At 32.1% G+C, this 15729-nt stretch overlaps 1 long non-coding RNA gene across 1 annotated transcript; it reads left to right on the top strand.

Annotated features, from left to right (window-relative positions):
* The first annotated feature begins 9438 nt into the window (after window positions 1–9438).
* Window positions 9439–11617, top strand: LOC104086142 (uncharacterized). The gene is made up of 2 exons (XR_684031.4): window positions 9439–9821; window positions 11229–11617. It is a non-coding gene; the product is annotated as an uncharacterized lncRNA (long non-coding RNA).
* Window positions 11618–15729: the final 4112 nt, after the last annotated feature.

The following is a 15729-nucleotide window of genomic DNA, read 5'->3' as shown; positions in this document are numbered from 1 at the left end:
ATGACTTGAAATATATATATATATATATATATATGAAAGAATATACATAAAGTATAACTCTATATACCCCTCTCTATATATAGGGGGGGGGGGGAGTTATACTTTATGTATTCTTTCGCATAGTAATTCATTTGCCATTTACCCGAATTGTCAAAATTTGCTCTTATTAAATTTATTTATTTTTAATTATATGAATATATTTATTTATGTATAAATATTTTTGCGACAACTTTGAATTGTCTCTGAATTCCAAATTTGGGGACTGCGGGAGACTCCGTTGACGAACAAAGAAAGGCAAAACACACAAGTAATTCGCAGTTCTGCAAGTCCGACAAATGCCCACTTGTAGCTTGGTAAGAACAGTTGGCAACGTGGGTTTAAAAAAAAAGATATTCCCCGGGGGTTGCCAATATTATGGCTATCATAGCTACTTGTACTAGTAGAACAACTAACATTAGGATTCCCAAGTTCTGCTTGTCTATTTAGTATATTTGTGGAAACAAGTCTAGTAGTAGTTGGGCCGATTATGTCATCACGGAGTAGCTTCAAAAACTTTGTAGGTGGTTGGTGCAAGATTATCAAGGAGTTGATGCTTGCTTGCTTTGATCCTTCAATCGCCAAAAAATGAGCCCCTTTGTTACCTTCACGGAAGTTATGCCGGATCATCGGATTCCCCAGTCTTTTCAATAATGACCTACACTCATTAATAATGTTAGCATAAATGGAACAATTATTTTGATCAATTAGGTAAAGTATATCAGTGGCATCCGTTTCGATTTCCAAACTTGGGAGATTTGTGTCACACGCAAGTTGTAAACCAGATTTGAGAGCAAGTAATTCCATATAAGTTTGTGTGAGACCAAAAGTTGCGCCATAGTATCCTAGTTTCTAGTCTCTCTAATGGTTTCGAAAAATACCACCAATACCACCTTTTTTGTATTTTTCTTTAAAAATTCCATAAATATTGAGTTTCAAGGAAGTGGTGTGAGGGGGTACCACTTGACTATGATAGCGGAAGTTAGAGGATTTTGACGTGTAGATTTGGTACAGTACTTATATTCCATAAAATGCGTCAAAACAGTATTAACGAAAAGTTTGTTCCAAAGATTGTCGAAGGAGTTATGATTTTTATTTAGCCACAGGTGCCAAATAACAAATGGAAAGAACTCTAGCCATGATATACCCATATGATCAGTGGTGATGTTAGTTTTTTGAAGAGTAGTGAGCTAGTGAGCGGCGTTAAAATTTAATAGGAGAATGTCGCGGTGAACCTTATTCCAAAATATTTGTGCTATAGGGCACTCAGAGAAGATGTGAGTAATGATTTCCTCCGCCCCTTTACAAATTGAGCAGATGGTGTCTATATTCATACCAATGTGATGAAGGTAGCGTTTTGTTGGGAGACGATTGTGGGAACATAATTTTTCTATCATTTTTTTTCTACATAATTTTTCTAAAAAAATTATATATTATGAAATGGAAGAAAACTGATCATGTTGTTAGTAAATAATTACTAAAATAGAAATTTTTATTTTGAAAAGTTTTGGAATCTATTTAATATGAAAATAAGAGTCAATCTTAATTGATTTATATCTTTAAATTAAATTTGATCAAATCTGATTTGACTTACTTCTTATTAGATTTTGTCTAAATATTTTTAGATTTTGTCCTAAAAGTACCAAGTGATTTTTTTTAAAACTGTTATCTATCATCTCTATAAATTGTTTAAATTTAAATGTAAGCGCATGACTTGAAAGGTATATATATAGATAGATAGATATATCGATAGATAGAGGGGGAGGGGGGGGGGGAGTTATACTTTATGTATATTCATTCGCATAGTAATCCATTTGTCATTTATCCGAGTGGTTAAAATTTATTCTTATTAAATTTAAATTATATAAAAATATTTATTTATGTATAAATATTTTTGCGGCAACTTTGAATTTTCTCTGAATTTCCACATTTGGGGATTTGGGGACTGCCGGAGACTTTGTCGACGAACAAATAAAGGCAAAACACACAAGTAATTCGCAATTCTGCGGGTCCAACAAATGACCATGTGTGGTTTGGTAAGAACAGTTGGTGAAGTGGGTTAAAAAAGGATATTCGAGTAATACATTGATTATTAGCCCGTTTGGACGGGCTTATTTCAAGTGATTTTTAAGACAAAATAGCTTTTAAGCCATAAGTTATGAATTCTAACTTTTGGCTTTTGGCTTTTGGCTCGTTTCTGTCATTTTAGCTTAAAAACAAATGTTTAAAAGTGCCTTTTTGTTCTATTCAAATACTATAAAATGGCTTAAAAGTTATTTTGGTTTAAAAACACTTAAAATAAGCTAATCACAAACGGGCTACTTGGGCTGAATTGCAAAAATACTCTTTTTTGAAACACACTTTAAATGTTGCTTCTCTTTTTAAATAAAAAAATTTAATAAGTGTAGCCTTTCGCTTTAACTCAATTTCTTCTCTCTCTCCTCTAGACTAATTAGACGAATGTATCATCACATGTCAGTGAGGATTTTGGACGTGGGGATAGTTTAAATGTAAATGATGAATCATAGCAGGGTAATAAAAATGAAAAAAAAAAACTACACGATTAGAAGAAAAATGAAAAAAAAATAGTTATTGTAGGGAACTCTTAATAATTGCATAGAATATAGTTTGTTGAAGAGCATGAGTAGGGATGGTACTGGGGCGATACAGATATTGGACGGTGTGGGATTAAACATATGCATGTGCGAGGCCGGTCAAAAACAAAAATTAATTCTTTGCGGGCGCGAGTTAAGGTTTAAAATTTTTAAACAATTATAATTTTTCAGCTATGAACCGCTAATATTCAACCAAGAAATATTTGCTTTCCAATTTTGAACTTGTAATTCTTTTCTCCTTTGAATTCGATCATTATAGTCTCAGATAGATTTATATATATTTTTTAAATTGATTCATATTGGACGTATATTCAGTTGATTATAAATACAAATACTTTTGCTAATTGTATTAATGGGAAGAAAATATTATTTTATATTTTATTTATTGTTCCAAAGTTTCTTTTTTTCACTATATAGTTAATTTGTTTTGAGTCAAGTAAATAATTATTGGTTTTAAAGTCCATGTATATGGTCTTATTACATTGTACGATCTTGTCACGACCCGATTTCTAATCAAGTCGTAACTGATACTCGGTGCTTTAATTTGACCGAGCAAACCATCTTGGCCTTTTTATTCAGTTCTATTTCTTTTATGCAATGCATCTCAACACAACTCGATATGATTCAAAGTAAATACTTTTATGGATCTTCAAATGGAATAATATTATGAAAAGAATTCCATTCTGTTATCTTAAACATATTTAAAGATAAATGTAATACAAAGTGGACACCCATAACTTTGTTCTGATTCTGTCTATGAAACCTCTAAGAAATACTGAAATAATAAGACAAAATTCTGGAATCAACGAACTCCACGAACTAAAATGAATCTTACCAAATCATCTGGTAATGGGAGGAGAATATCCTAGCCCGTAGCCTGTTTACCTGCAAAATATGTGCCTACATTGACATAAGTCAATGTAGGTTCCCATGAAGAGAACGTCAGTACACCACAACGGTAATCAGTAAGTAAATCAATCCTCCCACTAAAGCTGGAACGGGACTCTAAAAGAAGTATGTATGCATAATATAAGAAAATTCTAAAAGCTTTTGATGAAGAGTTGAAACAAACAACTCATATATCTAGTATAAAGTTCTTCTTGATGTCATTCATAAAAAATCTCTTCTTTTCTTAAAAAATAAAAAGAAAAAAGAAAATTCAAGTAGCTAGATATATAAACTTTCTTGAAACAATCCTTGTAAATTTTTCAAAGTATTTTCTTTTCTTTTCTTTTATGGGGAGTTCCATTGATTCTGACATTCTTTCTGATTCTGATTCTAAAAATGTCACCATATAGTCGGTATGGTGGACGATCCCAGCCCGATCGCCTGGACCTCATTCCTGTGGTGCCTCATAGTTCAAGGTTCTAGCATGCTCACGTTCTTGTGCCTTACCATAGCACTTCCATCATAGTGCCTGAACCAATGGTATACTAATCTCCTACTCTTGCACGAGTAGTTTCGGGGTAACATAAACTACTAGAGGCTATGAACCCTTTTCAGAAACTCTCGAAATATTCTTTTGAGTAATTCTTGCATCATCAAATTTAAAACAATGATATATCTTCACATTTCTCATCAAAACAACTTCATAAAATCATGTAAAAGAAATTTTTATAGTCTATACATTAAAGAAATTTATGCAAGTCATGAATGCACGAGATATGATTTATGAAACAACAGAATATTCTCGAGTTTTAACCACGATAATCATCTAAGTTCTTTTCTACAATTCTAATGGATAATATGAGTCCGCTCGTTACATTCAGAGCCCATACTGACTTCCTATACAGTCTAACAATAACTTATGGCATGATCTTAGTGAGATTAACTTTAGTAAAAGCATTGTCTTTACTCATCTTGATTCCTTGCTTTTGAATACCTTCGTTTGCTCAAATCCAATGGGATCAACTTACCAAATTAATCTATACTTAGTTAATTTAAAAAACAAATACCGGAAGTTCCAAGATTTCTAAAATATAGAAACCCTAAGTTTGATTCTTCTCTCCTTCTATGGTTCATCGTTAATCTAAGTTCTTGTAGTAGTTTATAGGAACAATTATCAACCATAAACCTCTCTAACAATCATGGTTGAAAGAGGTTATGAAACTTACCTTGAATCATGAAACCTTAGGTTAGTGGAGAGACCTTGTTCTTGAGTTCTTGTTGAGAATCTAGCGATCTTGAGATTGGATATTGTTAGAATTGATGTTTGGAAGTAGTATTCTAATGTTAATCGCATTGAAAACTCACCTTAGGTAGTATGAGAACCCTTGAATGACTTGATGATGAGATGGGAGGTTTAATCTTTAAAGAATGAGGCTATTCTCTCTCTCCCCGTCCCTTTTATTTCAATTTCACGCTTTCGACGTCACGGTTTGTGCCCAGCACCACCCAAAATGCCCCAAAATTTTTACTTCTGGTTTTGGCGTTTTGATTCGTGCCTGGCGCCCCCCCTGGGCGCCCAAAGTGCGGCCCATTTTTCTGACAGGATAGTCTTTAGTAAAACATCTATAACTTTTTATAGGAATATTGAAATTATGAACGGGTTGAAGTGTTAGAAACTAGACTTCAAGGGCTTTCTTTTGGTATATAGTTCAAATCTCAACTCATTATATGTTGATAGATATGCTCATTGAAACTTAGGTCATGTGCGGCTAATTAAGGTCATTTTTATCCCTTAAATAACTCTTGGTGGATTCCGATTTACTCCTCTCCTCTTATAGCCATACATTCAACCTTCTAAACATAAGATTTATGTATTTTATACCTTCATAACTTTCCACGCATCTTTGTATCCTACTTGGAGCTTGAGCGAGAACATAATTCTTAGCAAAGCTTTTTTTTTCCGGGCTTTACAAATCTGAATCATTATAATGACATACTAATGTTTCGAATTAAATTCTAATATTGATGCATGTAGAGATCAGAAATAAGTAAATAACTTAAAACCGAACATTGTTGAAACTGATAGTATTCGGTAGGATTTATAGTTATTCGTTAGTTATGGTATATAAACTTTAACTTCCTTGGTTTGCCATTAAATTCAAATGGAAACTTATAGATTGTCAATGATATATATAAATATAATTAAAAAAGCAAAAATAAAAAAATTTAAATAAGACAAATTGATTAAAAAAAGGAAACTTTTGCGGTGCTGAGGCAGGCGAGATGTGTGTGGATGAGGGTCGGGTGAATGCGGGTGAAAATGCTATGAAGGGCGGGGCAGATTGAAATTTTGTGGGTTAAGACAACACGCCCTACACCACCCCGCATCGTTTGCCATCTCTAAGCAAGAGAAACAGAAATATTTAGAGACAAACTGCAATAAATTATACTCAATGACCTTGAAAATGAATTGTTTTGATTTTTTGATATACGCTTGCCCCATGTGCAAATTTTTAAAGTAAAAAATCAAGAAAAACACCCAAAGTATCCTATTTGTACAAATCAACCGACAAACTATTTATAAAGACAAACTTTAGCCCATTGAGCTAAAATATATATGTTCATAAAATTTGTATAGAGTTACATTAAAATGCGAATATACAGTAAGAAAACATATGCATTACTAATAATTTGTTCATAAATTTTTATACAGGTTGTTCGCTATATTCTATAAGTTCAGCTCATGAGCTATTGTTTGACATGTATTTCGTTCTTGCCCATATCTTGTACATTTCATCGTTTGATTTTTACTCTCTTAAAATTGCATAATCACAATTAGTAAATATAAATTACCTGGCTGAAGTTATTGCATAAAAACGTGAATATATAGTGGGAAAAGATATGCATTATGCAACAGGTGTACCTTAGTCCACTGTACTAAAGTACATAAAATTTTATACAATTTGTTTGGTTTGTTCTATAAGTTCAACTAATTGGTTATTGTTTGACGCAAAATTTTCTTCGTTTCTTTACCTTACCTAACTGCATTAAGGTAGTAAAAAAATATATGTACTACGTAAAATGAATTTTAGCCCAATAAAAGTCTACAAATTAGATTGTTTTTTTAAAAATCTTTAGCAGTTGTATTTCAATCCTCTAAAACAAACTCACTGTTATATAAGGGGAAGCCAAAATAAGAAGTAAAAAGAGAGTAGAACATGACTATAGCTTGGAGCAAATAACCAAAAATGGTCCTTTCATGTATGGAAGTAGGTTTAAAATAATTTTTTAAATATACGTTTGAGCAGTTTTAGTCCCTTAAATTTGGTAAAAGTCAATATTTTTGATCCGCGTCAATTTGTAGCAAACTATGGATGTTAATTTTTAACGAAAATTATAAAAGGAAAAATATTTACGGGCATCTCGGACTTGGAGGTGTAGCATTTGTAATTTTGTGCTATTCTTGATTTATTTTTGGCGTCAGTGCAATTTCTCATACTTTGATTTACTCATGGAGTGTGGTGCAATTTTTCAGATTTGATGAAGGAGACTATAAGATGGGGATCAAACCCTCACCAACAAAGTAAAAGGTTTGTAACCAACCAACGAGACCACTAAAATTTTTCGGTTTAACGGGATTTCCTGTTAGATCTCATTAAATTTTTCTTTCATACTTTTTGTTAAACTAGTCTTAGGGTACGCGCTTTGTGCGTGTTTCCTATATCAATAAATATACCGTCTTAAAGAATTAAAATAAGTAACATTAAACAAAGTGTTTGAGATACAAAAAAAATGAGTTCCTAAACTTGATAGAATGTTAATTTCACTTTAACTAATTCAATTAAAAAAGAAAATATGCATCATAGAAGTCCTTAAAATTATGTGAAATATCTTGTAAAAATTATTATTATTATTTTGTATCTAATATCAAAAACAAAAAAGTAACACAAAACTTACTTACCACAACCGATCAAAGATTTGGCAAATAGCACGAATTTAAAATATAATCTCTTGGTCTTTTTGAGATTTGGGAGTGATAGATTTGCCCTATAGCTCTTAGAAAAAAGGTACGTTAGAATAAAGTCTAAGAATGATTAATATTAAATTAATATTTTACAACAAATAACTAAATATATTAAAAATATATAGGGAGTTCAATTTGTAAGAATATTTACAAAATAATAATAATAATAATAATAATAATAATAATAATAATAATAATAATAATAATAATAATAATAATTGATGACAAATCATATATAATATAACTTTTCTTCTACTGTTTCATCTTTATTGTTTCAAGTTTGTATTTTTATCGATTTGACTCTTAATATTTCACAATAACCGATCTTACTTTATTTTTTATTCTTTCACCGTTAATGCACTTCTTATGGAACAAATATATGAATGCTAGAAGATTTTTTTCATTTGAAAAATACTTTTACTTATATGATAATTTGGGGGGGGGGGGGGGAATTGAATCACATTCTTTTGCTACTTAACCAATTTAATTATTTATTTTACACATTAATTTTTTTTTATTAATTTAAAACTTAATATTAACTCATCCCAAATTTTAATATTTAGCTATAATTACAACTTGGGATAAATTCTAAAACTTTCCTCTTAAATTCTCTTTATAACACAAACTTCCATTACGGTTTGAGAATTACACTCATATCTCTTATTTTTATTTCTTATAATAAAATAAATTTCACATGATAAAATCTAATAACATCTATGTAATATTCCAAATTGTCCTTCAATGGCATTAGATATTAAACACTAAATTTAGTAATACAAAATTCTTTATATTAGTATAAAATAAAAGTATTTGTACTTCCAAAATGATATAGATGGGATTGGAACTCTTTCATCTCAAGCTCGAATTTAACCTATTCTATATTTTATGTTGCATATTTATTTACCTGAACTGAATATTGATCTTTAGAAATGAGATACGTTAATTTTCTTTCTATTCAATTATATCTTTCAATCTATTTATTAATATTATAAAATTATGAATATATGATAAAAATTTAAACCCCTGATTTTACTGTGCTAATATATATTAAGAATTTAAATCATTGAAATATGTCATATTATAAAGGCGAAATACATAAACCGTCCATTTAAGTTGTCCTCAACGATCATCCAGACACCTCAATTGACCCTTTTATCATTTAAACACTTCAAGTGGCTATTAACTGTATCAAGTAAACTAGCCCCGAAAACTTGCCCCAAAAAACTTGTAAGAAACTAAAGTAAACATTTCAAACTCAATTTTAATTTTGCCAAATACAATGAGTATTCTACTTATGTTTACCTATTTTTAGTAGGTTTAAAATAGTGCTAATCTACGGAAAAAGATAGTACAAATATGAGTACTTAATTTCTAAGTTTTGAATAATAAAAAAATATTATAGTTTATAACAACTTTAATATTAATAGGATTGAAATAAGAAAAATATATAAAATAAAATTTAATTTCTTTTGGAATCCTAAATATAAGATTCTCTACATAATTCAGTTATGAAAATTTTAATAATCAAAATTATAGTTGATTTCAATATCCCAGATATTAGAAAAATAATTAAATGACAATTCTTACATATTAGGAAAATATTTAAATTACTATTTAATTCAGTATTACCACTATTTTTAAAGGGTAAAAAAGACGAACCATATTCCGCTAAAGAATTTCGTGCTTTTAATATAGTATAAGTATAGATAGATAGATATAAATACTTAATGGAAAAATGATCAAAATTGCTCAAAAGTTTATTTAAAGGACTAATATGAACATACATCAAACACAAAGGACCGTCATATAGTTTGGTAAAAGTGGGAGCTCATTCTTTTTTTCTACTCCTATAAATAGAGGCATTACTACTGCACTGGGTGTGCAAAACCCTAATCAGTGGCGGCTCTGCCCGTAAAACCCTAGTCAGCCGCATGTACATCTATAAGCTGTATTACAGCTCTGGCGGAGCCTCCTTACCTTTTTCGACAATGGCAGGCGTTACGAGTAAGGAGCGAAAACTCCTTTATCTCTTTCTCAATTGAACCTACATTTGAAGATCTTCCTCTATGCGGATTCAATATTTAGAGGATTCATCACTGTCTAAATACTAACTGATGAATCCTCTAATACTAAATCCAACTTAGTTGTTTAGCGCGGGGTATAGAGGAGCTTCGAGTCTCTGTATAATGTGTTTGGTTTACAACGAAGCTCACGGAATCGGACGGATACGGCGCCGTCATATGTCTCCAACAGAACTGGTAAACTATTATATCCTTATTGTGATTTTGTTCATTCTTATGTATGCATAACATGGCTTGTGTTAGCATTGATTGTTCTATTCCTCTTCACCATTACTATGGGTGTAAAGAAGTCTCTAATCAATGCTTATATGAAAGTTTGGAGAATGGTTGGCCCCTCGAATTTGTTTATGCCGTTGGGGTTTTCAAAATTTCTCCTACAAACCATCCATTACGAGGCAGCTTTACGAGGCCATTGTAATCAAGCTCCAATTGCCACAATTCCTTTTATTTTAGCGAGCTTACGTAAATGCCCTAGAGTTAGCAATCTACTTACTCCATTGCATTTCATTTGTGAGTGCTGTACCTCGGCAGTGCTAATATGAAATGGTATGACTCTAGCATTGCTTATTTCTTTCCATCCTATACATATGGATGGAAGAGGATATTCATCGATGCTTACATTAAATTTGAAGCTTGTCAGGCTCCTTTGAAAACTTTTTATGATAGAGGAGTTTGGAAAATACTCCTACATATATATCATTATGTCAGGAACTGTGAGCATTTTTTATATACCTGAGTATTTGTAGTAGACAATCGAGCTGAAGCTGTTCGGTTGATGAGAAATTAAACTGAAATGTGACTGTATTTTGGGGAAATCTTATAAGGGATACTTGGATCTTGAAAATTAGAAGAGCATATTTTTGTGAGTGAAGGACTTAGTTAAAGACTAGTATATGGTTGTGTCTGACAATGAAATATATGTTTTTCTTTTTTGGCTCTAATTGACTTCCTTTTAGGCTATAGTAGTAGATAACATTCTTTTTTTCTTCTATTGACTTGCCAACTTTAATCCGCTAGTTTATAAGATGATCATGAACTGTAATGTTGCTAAACCAAAATGTACAAATGTTTTCTCTAAACTGAAATCTTTTATATTCTTTTCTGAATACCACTTTTAATAAAAAACAATGATGGATCCGCTTTCTTATTATGCATAAGTTGTATTGTGGCCGATGCTTGTTGGTAGTGATAGGTCAGCATTGATTGTTCTTTTGCTCTTCCCATCTCTATGGTTGTATGGAGGCCTCTAATCAACGCATATATGAAAGTTCTGAGAATGGTTGGCCCCTTGAATTGTTTTACGGCTTGGGGTTTTCAAAATTTCTCCTACAAAGTATCCACAATGACCCTGTGACTTGCATCAATTCCCTATTATCATTTGATTCACTGCCACAGAAATAGAAATATTTCATATTTTATTTTGAAGGAAAAATGTATTGGTCATTCTTTTGAGCTGTTTGGTTGTAACATGCAGTAGTTGCTCAACTCAGTTCACTCTAATGAGCTAGTTATAATCTGTTGCTTTCTATATTTGCTTGTTTGTTGTTTGATCTGGCTGTTATTGAGTTTCTATCTCTGTCTCAGCTTGACTCTGTATTATGATTCACTATCCGAAGGCAGGCGCTGAGTAGATTGCATTAGAAGCAAGAAATGTCTATGATTTATGGATAGTAGAATAGAAGATTCTTTATGGCACCAACTCACGCTGGGAAGTGTAGTGTGTTCCACAAGACCTCCATTGCGTAGTACATTACATCTATACTTTCTGTATAAAGTTATTCTGTAATTATGTTTTTACATTTATTAGAGTGAACAGTGCAAATAGGAAACATGGATTCAGAACGTTTTCCTATTCTCCTGGTGATATTAGTGGTGCTGAAATTAAGTACTCCCTCCGTTTCAATTTATATGAACCTATTTGACTGGTCATGTAATTTAAGAAAAGAGAATAATTTTGAACCAGTGGTGTGAAATGAGTTGCATATATATTGTGTGGCTATAAGTTATTGTATAAAGCTAAATTGTTTCCAAATAGGTAAATTGGTCATTTTTAAAAAGGACTAAAAAGTTAATAGGTTCATATAAATTTAAAGTGAGGTAGTATTTCATCTTGTGTTGAATTTAGGGGTGGCAAGTGGGTCGGGTCCTAAGCTGGCCAAGTGGGCTAGTCTCATGGGCACGGTCCCAGCCCTTAAATAAACAGGCTTAGCGGTCCCGGTCTAAATGGTTAATTTGTAGGAACTTGCCCGGCACTTGGCCCACGTACTCATTGTCAGTGGGCCCGAATTGTGATCTAATTTTTTAATTCAAATTTAAAGACAAAAATATTGTAAAAAGATATTTAAAGCAATGCGGGCTCACTTAGCATGTGGGCCTGTTCCATTTAGCCTGGGACCTTGAGTTTGTGGGTCCAGTTCTGACCTATTCCTACAAAAAGACCGTTTAGATCTGGAGCGCTAAGCCCGTTTATTTAAGTATCGGGACCGCGGCTCACGAGACCGGCCCACTTGACATCCCTATTCATATGCAACAAACGAACTTTCATACATGTAATATTCATTACATCTTTTAAAATATTTTCTAAAATATTTGTGTTATTAATATCATTATCAATTGAAACCGACATTATTTTATCACTATTGCAAAAATATCTGTAACTGTGCTAGCAATAAACTGCCATGTGTAACGTGAAGCAATTATTCTATAAACAATTATGCGTTTTTGCATTATCCAATCTACATCAATTCAATGACATGTAACAAACAATAAGGTAATCACAATTACTTCCATCAATATCAGTTGTAATAGCAATATGACAATTTATATGAGTATTAATAACACAAATATTGTTCATATTCATACTTATATTTATAAATATCGCTATTTACGGTTGTGCGAGGAAAATCTTTATAAGTATAATTAAAAAAATATATAATATAATGCGCAAACGCAGGGTTAGAAGGAAAATTATAGGGTGAGCACATAAGAGTTACCATTTTTGCCAATTTTTTCCGATCTTTTTTTGGATCATAATATAAAATACCATCGGTAACAGCGTTAATTCCCGGTTGAAAGTGATTTGAACCGGTACTAGGGACAGCATGACTAAGACTAGGTACACTTTTCCCATCAGTCAAAGCTTTCAGACGTTGATATCTGACGTTATCATTAGAGTATTTTTTTATGTGTCTAGCCAAAGATCCCGTCCCGCCTCGCGATCCAAAATATTTTAAAACTAACTCCATACCACAATTTTTACACTTAGCCTTATTTGTGGAACTAGTTGAATAAAACATGGCCAAACATGAGATGTTTTCTGTCGTTTGGTAGGTTGTCTAAAAAAAGTAGGGGCAGTAACGGGAGTATTAGATGGATCATCATTTGGATTAGCAACGTTATCACTAGTTGGGTTAACATTAGAAACATGACTAGTGGGTGTATCATCATCCGGTTGAGTTTAATCAAGATCAATTTCTCCATCATCATTTTCATCAATAGTATTATAATTATTAGAATAGAGAGCATTCATTAATTCATGGTTTAAATGTTCATCGGTGCAATATTATGGCAAAATTCAGTCTCGATAAATTATAATAAACTATTATTGGTATCAAGAATAGCATGTGTAGTACGGGTATGGGGTTTGGTTCGGGGAGCCGGGGGCAGGGGAGGAGGTACAACAGTACCACTAGATTCGCAAGTCTTGGAATTTCCCTTATTCTTATTTTTACCCAAATTTTTTGTTAAGGAAGACATCTTAACTAATCAAGTAATTGCAAATAAATAAAACAAACATAACTATAATATTAAGACTTAAGAGTTGGAACGAGTTACCGAATTGACGAACAACTTGTTGAAAATTAATTATCGTTGAAAATTTGAAGACTTCAATTCACGAACTTCATAATTTTTTCACAAATTGTAACAACCTCAATATTTTTTGAAATAAAGTAAGCAATAGTAGCAAGTATAGAAGAAAATTAGAGAGAGATTGTGGTAGATTGATATTGATTTTGTAAGAAAATGAAAGATTGAGGGGGGAATTTATAGTTGAAAATAGAGAAAATGTGTAAGTATAAAAAGTTTGGGGTTAAAACTAAGTTGGGAGAGTTAAATGACTATTTTTAAAATAGACAACAGCTCTTTTTTTAAATAGCCAAACGACTAGTTTTTTTTAAAAAAAAAAAATCCGTTTAGCCCGTCAAGGGACCGATCTGGTCCCTTGATGGGCCAAACGGGCCCGGTCCTAACGATTTTTAGGAAAAAACCAGCTCACGAGACTGGCCCAAGCTCACCTCTTGCGGTCCTATCTGTGCCGACCCACTTAGTCTGTAAGTCCGGGCCGGTCCCGGACCCGGACCTACCCACTTGCCACCCTTAGTTGAATTAAAACAAGAAAATATGACTCGTTGCTTTACATGATCCTTCACAACCTTTGTCACGACTCACGAGATGCTTAGTGAGCTAAATTCTTTGGAAAGAGCATATGTGAGCTGGTTATTTTGTCAAAAAATTTCATGCCTCTTGTCAATTATCAAACAAGGATTGATTATTTTATAGGGTTAATTATAATTATAGATATACTATAGGAATTATATAGATAAACAAAGAAAAATGAAAATAGGATATTATTTTTTAAAATTAATTTAAGTTAAATGAATTTTAATATATTTAGCTATAGATATACCTTACAGGAGAGTAAAGAGTCGTTTGGTAGGATACATTAGCTTTTGGTATTACTAATCCCTTGTTTGGTATACTTTTTCAACCTACGTATTATTAATGCAAATACTCATTAGTTATACAATTTATTTGGTATTATCTTATGTATGACTAATATACAGCAAACCATGGTATTAGCAGTATTAAGGCTATTAATGCACTAGCATGGTTAAAGACAAAATTATCCTTAAAATCTCTTAACTAAAGAATATGGAGGGCATTTTTGTAAACAACTAATTTTCTTAAAAATTATGCAATGCATTTTAATTTTTAATACACCATACCAAACAAACTAAAGAATATGGAGGGCATTTTTGTAAACAACTAATTTTCTTAAAAATTATACAATGGATTTTAATTTTTAATACACCATACCAAACAGTGGATAAAAAAGAATCTTCGCATAACTAATACTTGCATTACTAATACACCTTATTCAATACTATTCTTATACACCCTACCAAACGACCCCTAAGTGTAAGGTAAGCCCGATACACTAAGTTCCTGCTATACGCGGGGTCCAGGGAATGGCCGGACCATAAGAGTCTATCGTACGCAACCTTACCATGCAATTCTGCAAGAGGTTGTTTACATGGCTCGAACCTATGACCCTCTAGTCACATGTGAGCAACTTTACCAATTACGTCAAGACTTTTCTTGTAGGAGTGTAAGTGTAGAATTTTTAATTTTAAATACATATGGTGCATCCGATATTAAATCATATTACATTGTAATAACATTTTCTACTCTAAATTAAGGTACTCGAAAGTTATGCGAGGTATTGATAGATAGCGCCACATCAGCTTTGACAAATGCCAAGTACCCGAATATCTTAGGGGTCATTTGGTACATGGGATAAAGATAATAATCTTGGGATATAGTTTGAGATTAACTTTATTTCATATTTGATTTTGGGTATTAGCTAATATCGGAATAACTTTTACACTAAAACGGTGAGATTAACTATCTCGTATTGAAGGTGGGATAACTAATCCCATGGAATATACTCTTCATTGTACCAAACAACCCCTTAGTCCAAACTCGACCCGGTGAAATAATCCATTAATCATGGAGCAACTATCACTTATAGCCATCCGGGAAAAACTAATGACAATCGGTAGCCACAAAATAAATCATACAATTAACAGCCCAAAATCAATCACAAGGGCTAGCCCAAAAACACGGCCACTCTTCCCCTTCAAATTTCAAACTTTTCAATTCCGTAACCACTAGATGCACCCTAGTTAAAAAAAATTAACTACATTTTCCTATTTCCACTCCTTTTTGGATATTTTTATCTGCCTCAAAGATGTGTTCAGTATTTAAATTTGAATATTTCAACTTGTAAGGATCTAATATTAAA

The sequence above is a fragment of the Nicotiana tomentosiformis genome, chromosome 3, assembly GCF_000390325.3.
Source record: "Nicotiana tomentosiformis chromosome 3, ASM39032v3, whole genome shotgun sequence".
Taxonomy (NCBI): Eukaryota; Viridiplantae; Streptophyta; class Magnoliopsida; order Solanales; family Solanaceae; genus Nicotiana; species Nicotiana tomentosiformis.
Note: the sequence above shows the minus strand (reverse complement) of the source record. Positions and strands in the feature narration are given on the sequence as shown.